Below are 15,611 nucleotides of genomic sequence, written 5' to 3' on the forward strand. Positions count from 1 at the left end.
TAAACAATGTTGTTCCCATATCATAAACTGTTCGCCCCGGCTTTACCCGTGGTACTTATTATGTAGACTGTGTCACTCAGTAAAGTTGTAGCTTTCTAATGGTGAAAAACATTTTAAATCGGTCCAGTGGTTTTTGCGTGAAAACGTTACAAACATACAAAAATACAAAAGTTTCCTGTTTATAATATTAGTGCAGATTAATAAATATTAATTCCTTATCGATTAATAACCATTAACTATAACTCAAAAATTTTATTTCCAAAATTATAATTATTTTCATTAAATGAAAAAAAAAAAAAACATTTTTTACGCTATTTATTTTTATCATTTATAACTATATATTATCACTCACATGTCTGTGATAGTAACTTTAACTAATGAGTAACAAATTGTTAATTGATTGCTCCGATTAATCTTGTTATCTTTAAATACTAATAATCTTTGTCAATTAGAAGACCACTGTTCTAGTTTTTAGACAGATCCAACTTCATAATGAAATCAAAAAAGTATGATGAAAATAAAACAAAGAACTTGTTGTAAAAAGTACTCTTGGATTAATTTGCTTTAAATAAAAATTAAAAAAAATAATAATTCAGTTTACTCATATGGTCTGCTATAATTTTTTTAATTATACCTTAACTCATAGATTATACATTTATATACTGGTACCTTAAGATACTAATTTAAAAAATAATTTTATATTTAATTATGTGCATATATATATACATATGCTTGTCTCCTTCCTCCATAACTGGACTATTTAGATAGCAATATTAGCATTGAAAGAATTTTTCAAATTTGACTAGTAGTTCCTAAGATTAGTGTGTGCATCCAAACAAACTAACAAACAAACTCTTCAGCTTTATAATATACATATAGATTTGTATATGATATAGATAGATAACCAATATAGATGTTTGAGAAAATATTGACCTTTTCTTGAAAATTGAATTTTCCTGAAAAGAATGTTTTTAACAAACATGATACATAACAAAAATATAATTTAAATTTAAAAATAAAATTGATAATAACAATTGTAACCTACAATAAATTATATATTCGTTTATTTTATATTATGTATATGTATAAAAAGCACAAAATATAGTCTTACACAAAAAATTGCTACCATATACTTACATAGACATATATAATGTTATGTTATGTCAAGGTAGTCCTCCAAACCTATGATCTTCATTCTATGCTAGAATATTTAGATCTAATTATATATTATATCTGCTAGGTCTCTATCAAGGGACTATACTATAATACTTACATTCTAAGTATCATCTCTTTACAAATAATTTTTTCTGAATTTTTATTAGTATGAAAAACCAATACTAAGGACCCCAATTCTCATCAACATTCTTCATATAGCATAGTTTCTATATGAATTGTATATTAGAAAAAGTAGGGTATAGATGACAATAAGTGTAGAAATTCAAACGATGCTTCTATCATACAGACATTCCTTCTCAGAGGCGGCAGGCAGGCGCCGAAATAGGCGCCAAGATGACCTTATATACATAATATCACTTATAGTAATGTGTGCATGACCATTGAAATTTCCGACATTACTAAGTACCAATATTGTCATTCCCCATTTCCATCCCGTTCTTAACAAGACTGACTATTGACCTGCCTATATGTAATATATAGGCAGGTCAATAAAAATACAAGCAATAAACAATAGAGGTACTCTAACAAAAGAACTATGTATCAACGATTTTTACTTCGATACAGAGTTGTTACGGAAAACGGCGATGCAGAAATAGAAAAATCAATTTTTCCTCAAATATCCCCATGTTGGAAGCGTTGCCTACGGGGCAAATAGTGATATCTGTGATCCGAACTAACGAAACTCGTAGGCGAAGCGTTGAAACTAGGGCAAAAGTATTGTGAATATTTTTACTGAAACACTATTTGCAATCAACAAAATGGATTTGCGACACTTCATTGGAAAAGCAAAGATTATGTCACCTATTTCTTAGTAATCCATACTTATCATAACATAATCATTTTTATCATATGTAATCCTTTAATCTGTGTATTAACTATTATAATAAAAATTATTTACTGTCAAATTATCGTGTGGTTTATCTCTGAAAATGGTTAATTAGGAAAAGAGTTGTGCGTATGCAATGCTACTAGCATTATAAGTATAACAAAGGGTTATTTGGAAAATGATGTATTAAAATAATATCAATTAATAAAAATACGATTTGATATAATAAATTCAGTGCGAATTCAGAGCAGTTGCAAGTTGGCAATAAGAAATAAAAGAAAAAACGTGAGATGTGTATCGCTTTGTATGATTGGTAACTGCATGTTTCTGCTTTAAAGATCAGTGAATTATGCGTGACGAGAGACCATAACATTTGCATCGATTCCGGACGTGCGATATATTTACCATTGTTAGTATAAATTCAAGTATAATCTACGAGTATAAATCATAATGGCATAAATATCTTGGACGTGTCCACCTAAGTAGATATCTCTATAGTAAAATAAATGGCATACTATTCGTCAACATTATTATTATTCGTCAATATTGTTTTCGGCTTAATCTTAAATTTTAAATAAGCAAATGGAAGGATATTGCAACCAGTAATTGTAAAAACAAGAGCATTTTGTGACATAGAATTTGTTTTGCTGACCTTTATATTTGTTTATTATTTCTTTATCACATATTAATTATTCATGAAAGTTATGGAACATAACATAAGGAATTCCTACTAATTTACTCTCTGTATGTTTGTTTGTCTTGTCTTCAAAATTTCAATTATAAACAATCGAGGATAAGCAATGGGTTAGCTTATTTGTACGGAAACCTTAGAGTCGTGAGTCCGAATTGCACCTAGCCGTTTATTTAATACAATGTAGGAGTTACAATAATACATTTTTCAAATCTTTGATACTTTTTACATTTATTGCGATAATTGAGTGTCTGATGCGTTTACTTAAATACCTAAGTTCACCATTAAATATATTATTAATTGCCAACTTAGTGACGAATTATAGATCCAATCCGACATAATCGTATAGTACTATCTACTTCCATGATATAAAAGCAGCGAGCATATCCTTAGTATTGTCAGTCCGAGGTGTCGCATAAAATAGCAATTCGATGCCGGCATCGGACTTGAATCGACCGATTCGTGGAACTGTGCATTCGGTTACATCTAGAGGTGTCAGAACGGTACAGCTATCCCGGTTCTAATTAAAGCACAGTGATTCAGCGAATGCGTGCGTTAATTTGTGTAAAATTCGTATCAAATCTAATATTTCATGTTTTGGATGGCTTAATTGCTATACCGTTCATTGTTAAGGCCTATATTTTTTATATACTGCAGACGATGGTTAATTTTTTATTTCAATAAATTAAAATAAGTACTCCGGCTTCACAAAAATCCCAATCACAAATTCGTTATTGTGAATCTGTGAATCTATAAGTTAACTTGTTAATGCCACTCCAATAATGTAAATAACGCTTTAAAATGTCAACAAAACTATTTTTAAAACTTACAAAAGGATTTCTGTCTTCCATTCAAAGCGGAGCATTAAAATCGGTCGCTATGTAAAATTACCAAAAACAACACAATAGCCGGAAGCTGAACGGTCTTATTATAGTCCTCATCTATTATGCATTTAGCTGAGCCCAATCAGAAGCAGAAGCCGTAAACGAAAATCGTTACTCGGAGACAGAACTGGAGCAATGAACGAGGTAACATCTAAAAAAAGAATCAAAGCCTCGTAACTAAAGGTTACATAGCGAAATGTCAGTTATCTGCAATTCCAGCAGCCTTATTAACCTGGGTTAGGCATTCGTAACTGTTCAGCTTTAGAAAACTCACCCGTTTAGTAAATTAATGAATATTTATCAGTCATGGTCCATGCATACCGCAAGTATTGCACACTTTGTAATAATTCTACGCTTTTCATATTGTTTTTAGCGTACAACTTAAAATGATAATATTCACGACGATGAGAATTATTTACCATATTTGTTGACTGTAAAGTACCACTGGGCTATAGAATAAGATATACGAAGGATGTTGACTCACATCTAAGGAAGTATACCTTGTCATTACAAATTATAATAAGTCGTGTGGTAACTCGACCCACGCACTGCGTTGGCGTCGTAAGATGTGCCCCGATCCCCATTCTATTTGATTTTTGTTTATTTCAGAAAGATAATAAACGGGCCTTTGTGCTGATAAGTTTATCGTTACTTAGGATGTTTGTATAAAGAAGCCTTTATGAAATTACTACATAATTAACGAAAGGACGAAGTAAAATCGTTACAAAAACAATATACAGTTGTTTGCAAAATTCTTACAAAATGTGTAGATTATGACAAGCACAAATAGCGTGCCCGAATGTTACAATATAGATTTCTTAATTAAAAAATACCGTTTACGTTGAGACTATATTAGGTTTCTTGTTAGTAACCGAAACCGGGTATGAGATCAGAGATTATACAAGATACCAAATATGGTGATGAACATCGCAATGTTCCATTTTGGTCCTAATAAATGCAATGTCGTTGACTCGATAAGATAAACTACACTGGTAAGTGAAAGCATTTCTGAATAATTCTAAGATGTACCTAGAAAATGGTAATAACATGTGAGAGAAAATAAATTTACGATATGAATGACCTACTTAAATCTGTTTTATGTGGATTGCATTGTAAATGTTCTTTGAGTTTTTGTTCCGTAATTATTTAAGCGAGGTGATTGCTAAACCAAATCTATATTTTAAACTTGCGGAACGAGAAATTCATTCTATGCCGTCATAAACGCTGGCGTAAAGTAGAGCGTGCTAATAATTGTGACGTCACTGCAAAGATTCTCTTAATTAACGACCGTTACGAGTATCTATTAAAGTGCTTTTATATTTCGTGTGGGTGTGTATAACCTATCAAGGCCTTATCCATTGCCCTAAATAACGTTTCCGAGGCACCTGAAGTTTTCCAGCCCATTGAAATCTTTGCCAACGCGAACGGAGTGCACTATTTGCGTATATACTTCGTCACACCGTACTTCGTCTTGACTGGGGGTAGTAAAAAACCTCAATTACTTAAAATCCTTTCTATTTCTATCGCGGTTGCGCGGGTGCGCTGTTACTTTTGCAATTTTTTATTAAATATCCTTTATTATGATTGGCTCAGTATAAGCATTACTTGTATGTCATGAACCGTTTTTTTTTTGTAATTTATGTTCATCATAGTTAGTATGGAAATATGCAATGAATTCGTGTATTAACTATGTAAATTTCACACGCATTTACATTGCAATCCAGCAGAACAAAATTGTGACGAGCGACGAATTTGTAACTGATCTATTATGGACGCTCATTCAGTCATCCTGGATTAATTAGCAGCGAAATGAGCATTTCAGTCATTACCGTTCATTAATCAGTGGATACATTTGATATTTTTATACGAAGATTTTCACTGGATGTTTCTTTACTTTTAATTAAAATACATTTCTCCTTTTCATCACAATATGGCGAAGATTATTTCTGTAAGTGAATCATAATAATAATATTATGATTATATATATATTTCTGTAAGTGAATCATAATAATAATATTATGATTCACTTACAGAAATAATCTTCGCCATATTGTGATGAAAAGGAGAAATGTATTTTAATTAAAAGTAAAGAAACATCCAGTGAAAATCTTCGTATAAAAATATCAAATGTATCCACTGATTAATGAAAGAAAAGCAAAATAAATCATAAGATTTATTTTGCTTTTCTTCTGTTGTTGTATTTCGAGGCACATTTAATTAATTTACATATGGGAATTTTAAAAAAGCGAATGCATTTAGAAAGTTCGGTATATGTGAAAGAGATCTACTTTTTGGAAGACATGAAAACAATACCTAAGAAAGAATGGCGTCAATTAAAGTTTAAGTTTCCGTATAATACTTTAAAAACGTGCCATTCTTATACTTAAGGGTTTGTAACGTTAATGAGCAACGTTGTCCCTTAGTCTTTGTCTCACTCACTGATAAAGTTTCTGCATAAATTTCTAGTGCCTAGTCTAGACGGGGTTGTTTGTTGTGACTGATGCAATGGCACTTTTAAAGCTGTTACGCATTACGACGTTTGAATGGATATATACGGTGGTTGAATCTAGCGTTCAAGATGGAATAGTAGGTAATGCAGGAATGGCACAAATTGAGTATTATATATAACTCAATCAAAAAAATTATATCTATTAAAATATATTATTAGCAGTAATGAAACGTCGAAAAATAAATCACAACGCATCTGCACAGCCACTGATTATGTTACAATGTTATATGAGATAATATAAAACAGGTGTAGATGAAGTTTTTGCCCTCACTGCCATGCACTAGGTCAACAGGGTTCACTCGAGTGCCAGCTTGGAGACGTAGACTCTCAACCACTCACTTAGGGGCTTCGTATAGCTATCACACAATGGATTGCCATGGTAGGTAGTCTATATGACAATGAGGCAGGTTTTATCAAATGCAAAGTTTGTAACTGTCTAGGTTGCAGTTAGTTATTACCCTGTCAACGTCCCTTAACGGATGTCAGATGATCTATTGTCTATTAGGTCTGAGAGACCGTCTGAGAATTCTGTCTGCATCGAAGTTTGTGTTTGTAAATCGCATTGTGTATCCCATACGGCTCTTTGTTGCTTTGAGTTTTTCCGTCTTTTGTGTTTGGTTTTTTGTGAATATAGTATAAACATTCATCCACACCGTGCGCTAAAAATGTGAGGATGGTTAATTTTGTGCGAGTTTGGCCACAGCGTTCGCTCGACGTATTGATTTTTGTTATTTGCATCGCGTCTGCAATCCTGTATCTGCAGCCATTGTTGAATGAATGTCCAATTATGGCATTTTTTCACCGCCATTGGCATTGATTTTTTGAGAATATCTCATGAAAATGAAAGTTGGTTTTGATTCAGACAAGTTGGTTGCTTGTTAAATTCACATAATTCCTATTCAACAAAGAGTTTTTACAACATTGTTAAAAGTGAAAGAGCGTCATTATATGAGTACGCAGATATGGAAAGTATAAGTAAACAGCTACTTGCGTACACCGTAAATAGACGCACGCTCTTTCCCAAAACGTTAATGCACATGTGAATGTGAATCCAAGATAATGTGCACGCGTTTCAGAGGTGTTATTTTGAAAGCTACCTGACATAGCTTACTGTTGTCTGGAAATAGTCGTTCACGTGTGGCAAAATTTAGGTCGCGTCCGTTCCATTAATAATTTTTTAATATCTTTGCTGATGTGACATTTTATCACACATAAAGAATTATAGTTGGGTGTGTTCATTGAGTGTGTTGTTCGATTTTTGTCTTAATCATGTTATCATCATAAATATTTTTAGGATAACACAAAATACTTTAAAGTTAAGTTTTAAACGATCGATATAAATTTCAAGTCATAGTTAAATAAGGTTAAACTCTAATCTTTTTGTCGTTTGTTTCCTGCGACTACAACAAGATTTCGTAATTACCGACTGAGATTTCTCGGTAATTTATAGGGGTGGCCGATATCCAATGCAATCTCAGCTGAAGGAAATTGTCTTATCTTCATTTAATAAAGTACAGTTCATCACTTTTCAGCTGATCGGAGTGTGTCTGTATTTATATAGACAACCGTTGAGAGGGAAATTAAAGTTGAATTCAATACGCATCGTGCTTAATCTATGATAAATGAAACTTATTCCATACTAGCAATCCGCGGGCGGCTTCGCTCATGTCCCAACATTTCTGGGTCATGAAGATAAACAGTCATAACTTTTCATTATAATTTAACTAAAAAGTTTGCATACGCCTAAGAAATGTTTTTATCTGGTTACGGCTCGTGGATGTTAAATAATAGCAATAAATAAATAGTATTAAGCGTTCTTAAATCATCATCTTTGTTTAGATATATAAATTTCCAGCATCAAAAGGTTTCACGAAAGTATATGTCAACACCAGCTAGACTAATAAATCGTCTAGACATCTTAATAATATTTTAACCCCTTAAACTTCCAGACCGTTGAACTAGCTAACCGATGCATAGTTGATTGTATTGAACCTCATTTCGCCAATAGCTTCCAAATATTAAAGTAATACATTCCATTCATAGTAAGGAAGTCTTTGAAATGCGTTTTATGATGTTTATTGGAGTATGATTCCAGTTGGGGTAAACTGTGTTGAGAAGTATCTACTATGTATAAATTACTAGCGGTCCGTCCCGACTTCGTCCATGGTACATTATATATAGTCATATAACACTGGGATCACAATTCACGTACCTATCTGTTCGGTGAAAGAATGTTTTAATCCATACAGTTGATTCTGAGAGAGCTTTCAAAAAAAGATCTGAAGCTTTATACAATTAGTATTGATATACACTATATTTACTTCATTTAATACAATAATCCAATGACAATTTAATTCATATTTTAATACAACAAACATTTAATGTTTTAAAATAAAAAGCAAAACTTATTTCCAACGTATATACCTACTAAGTGACCATCGAAATAACCTAATTTGTTTTGGTATGTATACGAAATATAACTTTTTCAATAGATTTCGGAATGTAGTTTAATAGCGTGGAATCAGTAATTACTTAGAGTAAGAAAAAACTGTTACGGAAAATTATCATGTTAAGATTAAAAAACGCCGATCTGAACGGGTCTTATCGAAGTAACTAAATAATTTTATCTATTTTTGTGCCTATCAGAATAAGATAATAAAACTTACGATTATGACTTCTAGTCTCTCTAGTCTATGGATGACGGATTGTTTTTACTTTGTTTATCATTTTAACTGGTTCGACATGTTGAGAAAATAACGATGTCACATAATACTTATTAACATGTCATATTGTGTGGGATTTTATTTTATTATCATATTATATAACAAGATAAAGTAAAGTTTAAGATGGCTGGGCTTTAATATATTAAAATTGTATAAATAGGTTTGATCCCGTGCGTTATTTGAAATGTTTTTCGTTAAAAATTACTTTTTCAAGGCGAGATAAAATGTAAAATTTATGTATTTACAAAACATATTCATGAGTTGATAACTATTTTTTTAAGATATATCGTCGAACATTAGAAACTTTGCCCATGTTGCATCCATATAAAGTTGTGTGATATATACAGGATTCTTCTTTGTCCAAACTCCAAAAAGTTCTTCCATAATTAACAGGGTTTTTTTAGAGCAGAAACCTAATATGGCAAAGGTAATTATACCGTATGGCGTATAAGAAGCTATGCGATGGCAGTTGCGTTATGCGTTTACTTAAATGTCTTGCCCACATCTGCTGGCATGGCTTCAGAATGCAACCCTGCAAACGTGGGGGACACATTCGGCACGTGCTGTCTTTATAACGATATAAAATGTTATTAAACATTGTTAAGAACCGACACTTTTATTGGTTTATATCGTGTGTTAGATACATGCAGGTACCGGCATTTTGTTTCATGTATCAATTCTAAACTTGTAACTATTTGCGCATTAGGTACAAGATATTAGATATAGAATGGTTGTCGATAACGAAAGAAAATTATATTCGAACTGATGGATGGAAGTCAATGAAAATTAAACTTAATTAATGTCGTATGAATTCAATTGTTATTTTATATCTTGAGCGTTTCCACATGAATGTTTAGTCGGAATTCCGTGCAATTCAATATCGAAGTATTCAAATATGCCAAGAACAATACCGCACACGCTGATGGATACTAAATTTACTTTATGTTTGCTTACCGAGTGTCACCAAAAACAAATTCGGACGAAAAGATCGGCACGTTTGTGGTGCCTGCAGCCCTCGTATATTTTTATTGCTTCACTTTGTCGGTGTCGGGGTTGCTTAAGTCCGCACAGCATGGCGTACTGCTTGTTATTATCAATTTTCTAAACGATATTATTTTTGTTCGCATTCGAAATACGATCAGAAATAAAAACAGAACGTGTTTATTTCTCTAAGCTCCAAGATGTGACTGGGAGTAATTTATTGCCGCTTCGGTTCCATTCCATCTGCGTCTGATGTTCTAACTTCTAACTAACAGGCGATCCTTAATGGCCCTGAGTCAATATCGCTGAATGATTTATGCCCTTGTCTCTTAAATATTTTCTAATTAAGTACCATTTAATTTGGATGTTGAATCGTTTTCGTCGTTATTGAAATAGTTTAGGTCATAATAAAATAATTAAAGAGATGATCACGGTTATTCGAGTTTGACGTTTTTTGTCGCGTTTTATATAGGCTAAACTAATTTGCCAACTCACTGGCCGCTAAATTTTACGATGCGCATTATGAATCAGCGACAGTGCATTCAACGAAACGGGATATTCAGTAAGTGAGCCGTTTGCATTTCTTATGACTAAGCTATTGTAGGTCGCTGTTGTGTCTTTTGAGTGGTAGTCTTACTTTGAAATGTTGTTAACCATGGTTTTCTAGTACTAATGAATAAATTTTATCGTGCTCATTTGTTGTACTACTTTTCTTTAAGTGTACCACAAATCACGTATTTTATTTTAGAGTAAGTAATGATCAAATTTACGAGATGTTGAGTGGAACATATAATCGTGCACATCATAGTGTACATAATTTAAAATGTTTTGACAACATCCGACTATTTTTAAAAGAACCATATGGTTCTTAATTATGTACTTAAACGTTAAACCGAAGCAAAACCAATATTTTGTTTACATTGGCACGAGTTACAGTAGAGCTTAGAATCTGGTGTATTATCTCCATTGGAAGAAAAAGAAATTATGGACATGTTTTAAAACAATTAGTATTACTTAAAGCTTCGAAAATACTCTTTTACGAATATTGCATCATGATCATCCGATTGTTAAAATTGTACTTAAAAACTTATTAAATGCATTCTATTCAGCAGAATTTTAGTCATTGAATATTAATTATTGGTACAGAAAAACCTTGATTTTGAATAAGATTCTTGTCGTTACCCGGTTTAAGTAACGATGTATGACATCGTCAGCTTTGTATACATGCGTTATCATATCAGACAAGGCTGGCTCGACGCCTCCAAGCTGGTGCTCGACTCGCGCGCCCCCACCGAGATCCCCCCGCCGTCCCCCAAGTAGCCCTCAATTGATGCAGTCTCCGTTTAACTACCGTGGGTGTCGCACGTGAATTTCTCTGAACATAAGCTTTTTTCGTGTTCGAGCTTTAGCTTCCCATTTCATAATGAAGTGTTATATGACTTCCAACAAAGTATTCTCTTTCTGTGCTGTTTAAATAAGTGCTTGTGTTGGTGATTTCAATTATCGTGGTGACGTCTTTTATCATTGGACAGTTAATAACGGTTTTGTTGTGTATCAATTAGTCAACTAAGTTTGGTGTTTATATCTATGTTTGTTTCTATCAACGGGATGTCATTGACATATTAAAATCTTTGTTGAACAGGTATGTAATGCAATAGTGGGTAACAATTATTGGAAATGAGAACTGGTGTTGCTAATTATCTTAATTACTAAATTATGAAAGTAGGAAAACAAAGACTATGCATTATAATGTTATCTTAGTATACCGATCGAAAGTTGATGTAATTGCTATTTGAACAATAACGTAATTTAATGTAATAATAGGGCATATATATAGTAATTAAAGATTATTTATAACTGTAGGTTGCTGTGCCGTTTGTGATGACATAAATATTTAATTATCCCACGATGTGAAAGAAGGGTGGTACGAACCGTGCGGGGAAGCGGGATAGCAAATACCTTTATTTTGAGGGGTTACCAATTTCGAATCGTTCGCAGCTACAATGGACGGATTTGGGGGAGAATTTATTTAGAGACGCTCTTTCATTCATGTTGTTGAGTTATTTATATGAATATGTTTTAAATAACCCGGCTCTGGAAATTTGAATCGAAGCAGATATTGTAATTTGTACACAATTGTATATTGACAAGTTGGAGCATGTTCTGACGTGACTGCAAAACCCCCTGTTCATTTCCACGACCTTATATCCTCATTTATACACATCAAATTATAAATATGTACCCATGTAATTTTATTCCTTTGGAATTGTAGTTATCACAATTTATGTATGTAAGTCTAATTAGAAGCAAATTGCTAGAGGAAGGAAAGGATTTTTATTGTCTTCAGTTAATTTTACTTGACCAACAATGCTCTCGTTTTGCGCAGATTCATCAGATATGAAAGCGTGAGGTGCGCTAAAAAATCATTGATCTATGTTTCAAAATACATACTCGCTTTGTTATTATTCCCTAATATTATTCATCCTTCATTGTATGAGCTAGAAATCTTAAAACTCATATCGTTTGTTTGCTTGAACCTTCTGTATCACACTAAAAGTAGATACCTTTTTCGTAGATAAGAATATTATTATATTGATAAAGGCGAATGTTTACAGTTTAATTGATTTGTCGATTTAATTATGAGATTGTGTTTTGATATTATTTTGAAGTACTAATAATCGCCTCTTCAAGAGATGGGAAATGATTGTGGTTCATAAAATAGTACTAAACAAGCATATTATTATTACCTAAGGTACCAAATATACATAAAAAATGAATATGCTAAGATTCATTAAACAAAAATCTAATATATAAAATTCTCGTGTCACAGTTTTCGTTGCCATACTCCTCCGAAACGGCTTGACCGATTTTGATGAAATTTTTTGTGCATATCGGGTAGGTCTGAGAATCGGCCAACATCTATTTTTCATACACCTAAATGATAACAGCAAGGCAGAACAACGTTTGCCGGGTGCAGCTAGTATTTTTATAAAATAAACAGTTGAATCACCACTCGACAACTTTTGGATAAACAAACCTTTTTCCGTCTCGCTTGTTTAATCTGAAATTAATTATGGCCTTAATTTAACGTTTGTATCATCAAATAAGCATTTTATGTAAACATATGAATCCGAATGCCCTTTGGAAATATTCCATAGTTAGGTTAGCGCAAAAAACTTAACGAAGCATCTGTAATATGTATAACCAGTTACAAGTTCAACGGAGCACAACTGAATGTGCTGATGATTAAAATTTTATAATTGCTATGATGCAGAAAACTTTGCATACTTTAGGATTTAATCTCGTACTAAAATTATTAAAAATGTTTGCGGATATGTAGTTACTATGATAACAATTCGTGTGATGATAATAATATACACCCAATTTAATTTAGAATATAACCTTTTTTAGTTTAGAGAACCTTTTTTTATATTTTTATAGGATATCAAACACTTTCTTCCATCCATAGCATGATTTGTCTCAAATTATTAATTCGCCATAGAATTAAACATCTCCATGCAAGCCACACAACACTATTACAATTTGCATACTTCTGTTTTTATCAATAGAAATGAATAGTGTTGCTTCAATTACACATAAATCATACTTGGATTAAATTTGAGAGAATGAAAGTAAAGCATTTCAATATGGGTGTCAAACATGGAAAAACAATGTTTAAAACGTATGTATATGTATCCACATAATACAAAAATCACTTCATAAAACATACATGGCATTAATTTGCTTTATTGTTGTGAGACCGTTCACTCGCAACCGACGCAGGACACTGACCCACTGTCCGTTAAGTTCGATTTATAGTCGCCCATGTCATATCAACATCGTAAATAACATTAACTAATATTTATTACACTTTTTAAACAGTTACGCAACGAGAGAACGCAAGCTTGGTCTGAATTGCATTAGGCGATTGTCTTAAGTGTTATATTCTTACTTTTACTCGCAGTTCATTTTAATTGAGAAACTTTCGTTTTCTTCTCGGTATAACTGTGAATGCACAGACTAATTGCCCTCTTAACCTCTACAAAATATTCGTTTTTTTGTTACCATACTTGACATAAATTCCAGCTGTCCTATTTAAAATCTAGCTTTTAATGTTATTTTTGCAAAAAACCGTACTGATGTATGATAGCTCTGTCTCTTTATTTTATTTTGTTGTCATGAATAAAGTAATAAAGTAGATCTTATGAAATTGAGAGTGTTGTGAGCAATCTGATTCTTTATAAGGATTATAATATGCCTTACAAAATAAATATACTTAATAATGACAATAAAGTGAAAGCTCCAAACGTATTAAGTCTATTGTTGGACTAAATAGACCTGTTATATTTATTAGCATCTTGTTTGTATAATAATAATTTGTTGGTACATATTTGGTACATTCGTCACCTCTTTTGTTCTTTGATGAATTCAATTCAAAACAAGATTTGGTTGATATTACAAACAAGTTTATTGATGAGTAGTTTAATATGACTAATCATGTTTATTATTTGTGTCTATTATTGAAGGTACTGACGAATACATTAATTTCTCTATCTTCTAAAAGCGTTACTTCAGTTAATGGATCATCTTATTTCCAGCTGATTTCTTTCTTTAGCATTTATAATAATTACACGGATAATATATCAATTTATAAAATACCATAGCTATTCCTCGAAGGTACGTATTTCTTTTGTATTTTGTCAATGACGGTTATCATTCGTTTACAGAGACATTTCCATCATGTTTTATTCATTCGCATTCTTTCTCTCGTGCATTGTACGCATTTGTAATTACGTCTAAGATATGTACATTAAACAATCGGATCAAAGTTCATTGAACTCAAGTTGACATTCATTTGTCATTAATATTTATGACGATTCTCATAGTTTGGGTGAGCAGACGACACCTTCGTTTTTTTCAATATGATTATTAATGTTAAAGACTCCAGAAGGATTTATATGCACGCGTGCAATTCTATTTAGATTCTTATCTAATATTATAAACGTTCATCTGCTTCTTTATATAAGTTTTGCTAAGTTCAAGTAATTTTTTAGTCAGTCAAATTAGGACCAAGTCCTTTTTTTAATGAACGTATTTTTAAAATAGTGAGAGTTCGAAGGCGTCCGCAGTTGGTGAAAGTTTCAATAAATCCATTTGCATATTGTGTTTTGTTTTTATACTAAACGAAATTCGTTGAGCATAAATTAATTAAAGATTGCATATTTATTAATAAAAGCAGCTATATTTTCGCTAAAATGGATTGTAATGATTATATTTCATGGTATGGAGATGCTAAATGAATATTTGTTGGAAAAACTGAAATATGTATGTCAATCTGGGTCAAATTACAATTAATCTGTACAGATTGAACATGTGAAATAATTTAACTACAAAAGCTCAGTGCAGGCAAATTGTTGTGGCAACTTGCAGAATTGGTTTCCAAGAACACCGAACGTGTGTACGCAGAGAGAATACCTAATCTTAACATCAATTCCAAACCTGCTAGTTAGAAACGAAGATTTACTATTAACATAAATCTATTGCAGATTTATCCTCTTGCGTAAATTCAATTTCGTTACTCAATACTCCTAAAAGAATAGAAGTAGGCCGTTAAGGAAGGAATAGTCCTGATTAAAGGACAAACGCGTACATGTGATACATTGTACTAGAAATTTGTGAACAATTAAATTTATTAATTGTTCACAATACTTATAGAACAATTCAATGATTTGTGTTGTAGCGTACCTATATATACTTAGTCTGGCCATAAATACTGTTACACTTAATTATAAAAAAATATTACATTTGAATTTCGAATCTG

General features: G+C 32.1%; 1 protein-coding gene across 4 annotated transcripts in view; it reads left to right on the forward strand.

The window, feature by feature from the left end:
• The window catches only part of LOC119840742 (tyrosine-protein kinase Src64B), a 50,307-nt gene that overhangs the window by 795 nt on the left and 33,901 nt on the right, over positions 1 to 15,611 (forward strand). For 2 of the 4 annotated variants that reach the window (XM_038367467.1, XM_038367464.1), the window contains exon 1: positions 11,131 to 11,432. The exons of the other annotated variants lie outside the window; for them this stretch is intronic. The gene's annotated coding sequence lies outside the window, so the exon portion shown is untranslated. Of the gene's footprint in view, positions 1 to 11,130; positions 11,433 to 15,611 lie in introns of those variants that run through there. 4 annotated transcript variants of the gene reach the window in all.

This window comes from Zerene cesonia, chromosome 7 (assembly GCF_012273895.1).
Source record: "Zerene cesonia ecotype Mississippi chromosome 7, Zerene_cesonia_1.1, whole genome shotgun sequence".
NCBI lineage: Eukaryota > Metazoa > Arthropoda > Insecta > Lepidoptera > Pieridae > Zerene > Zerene cesonia.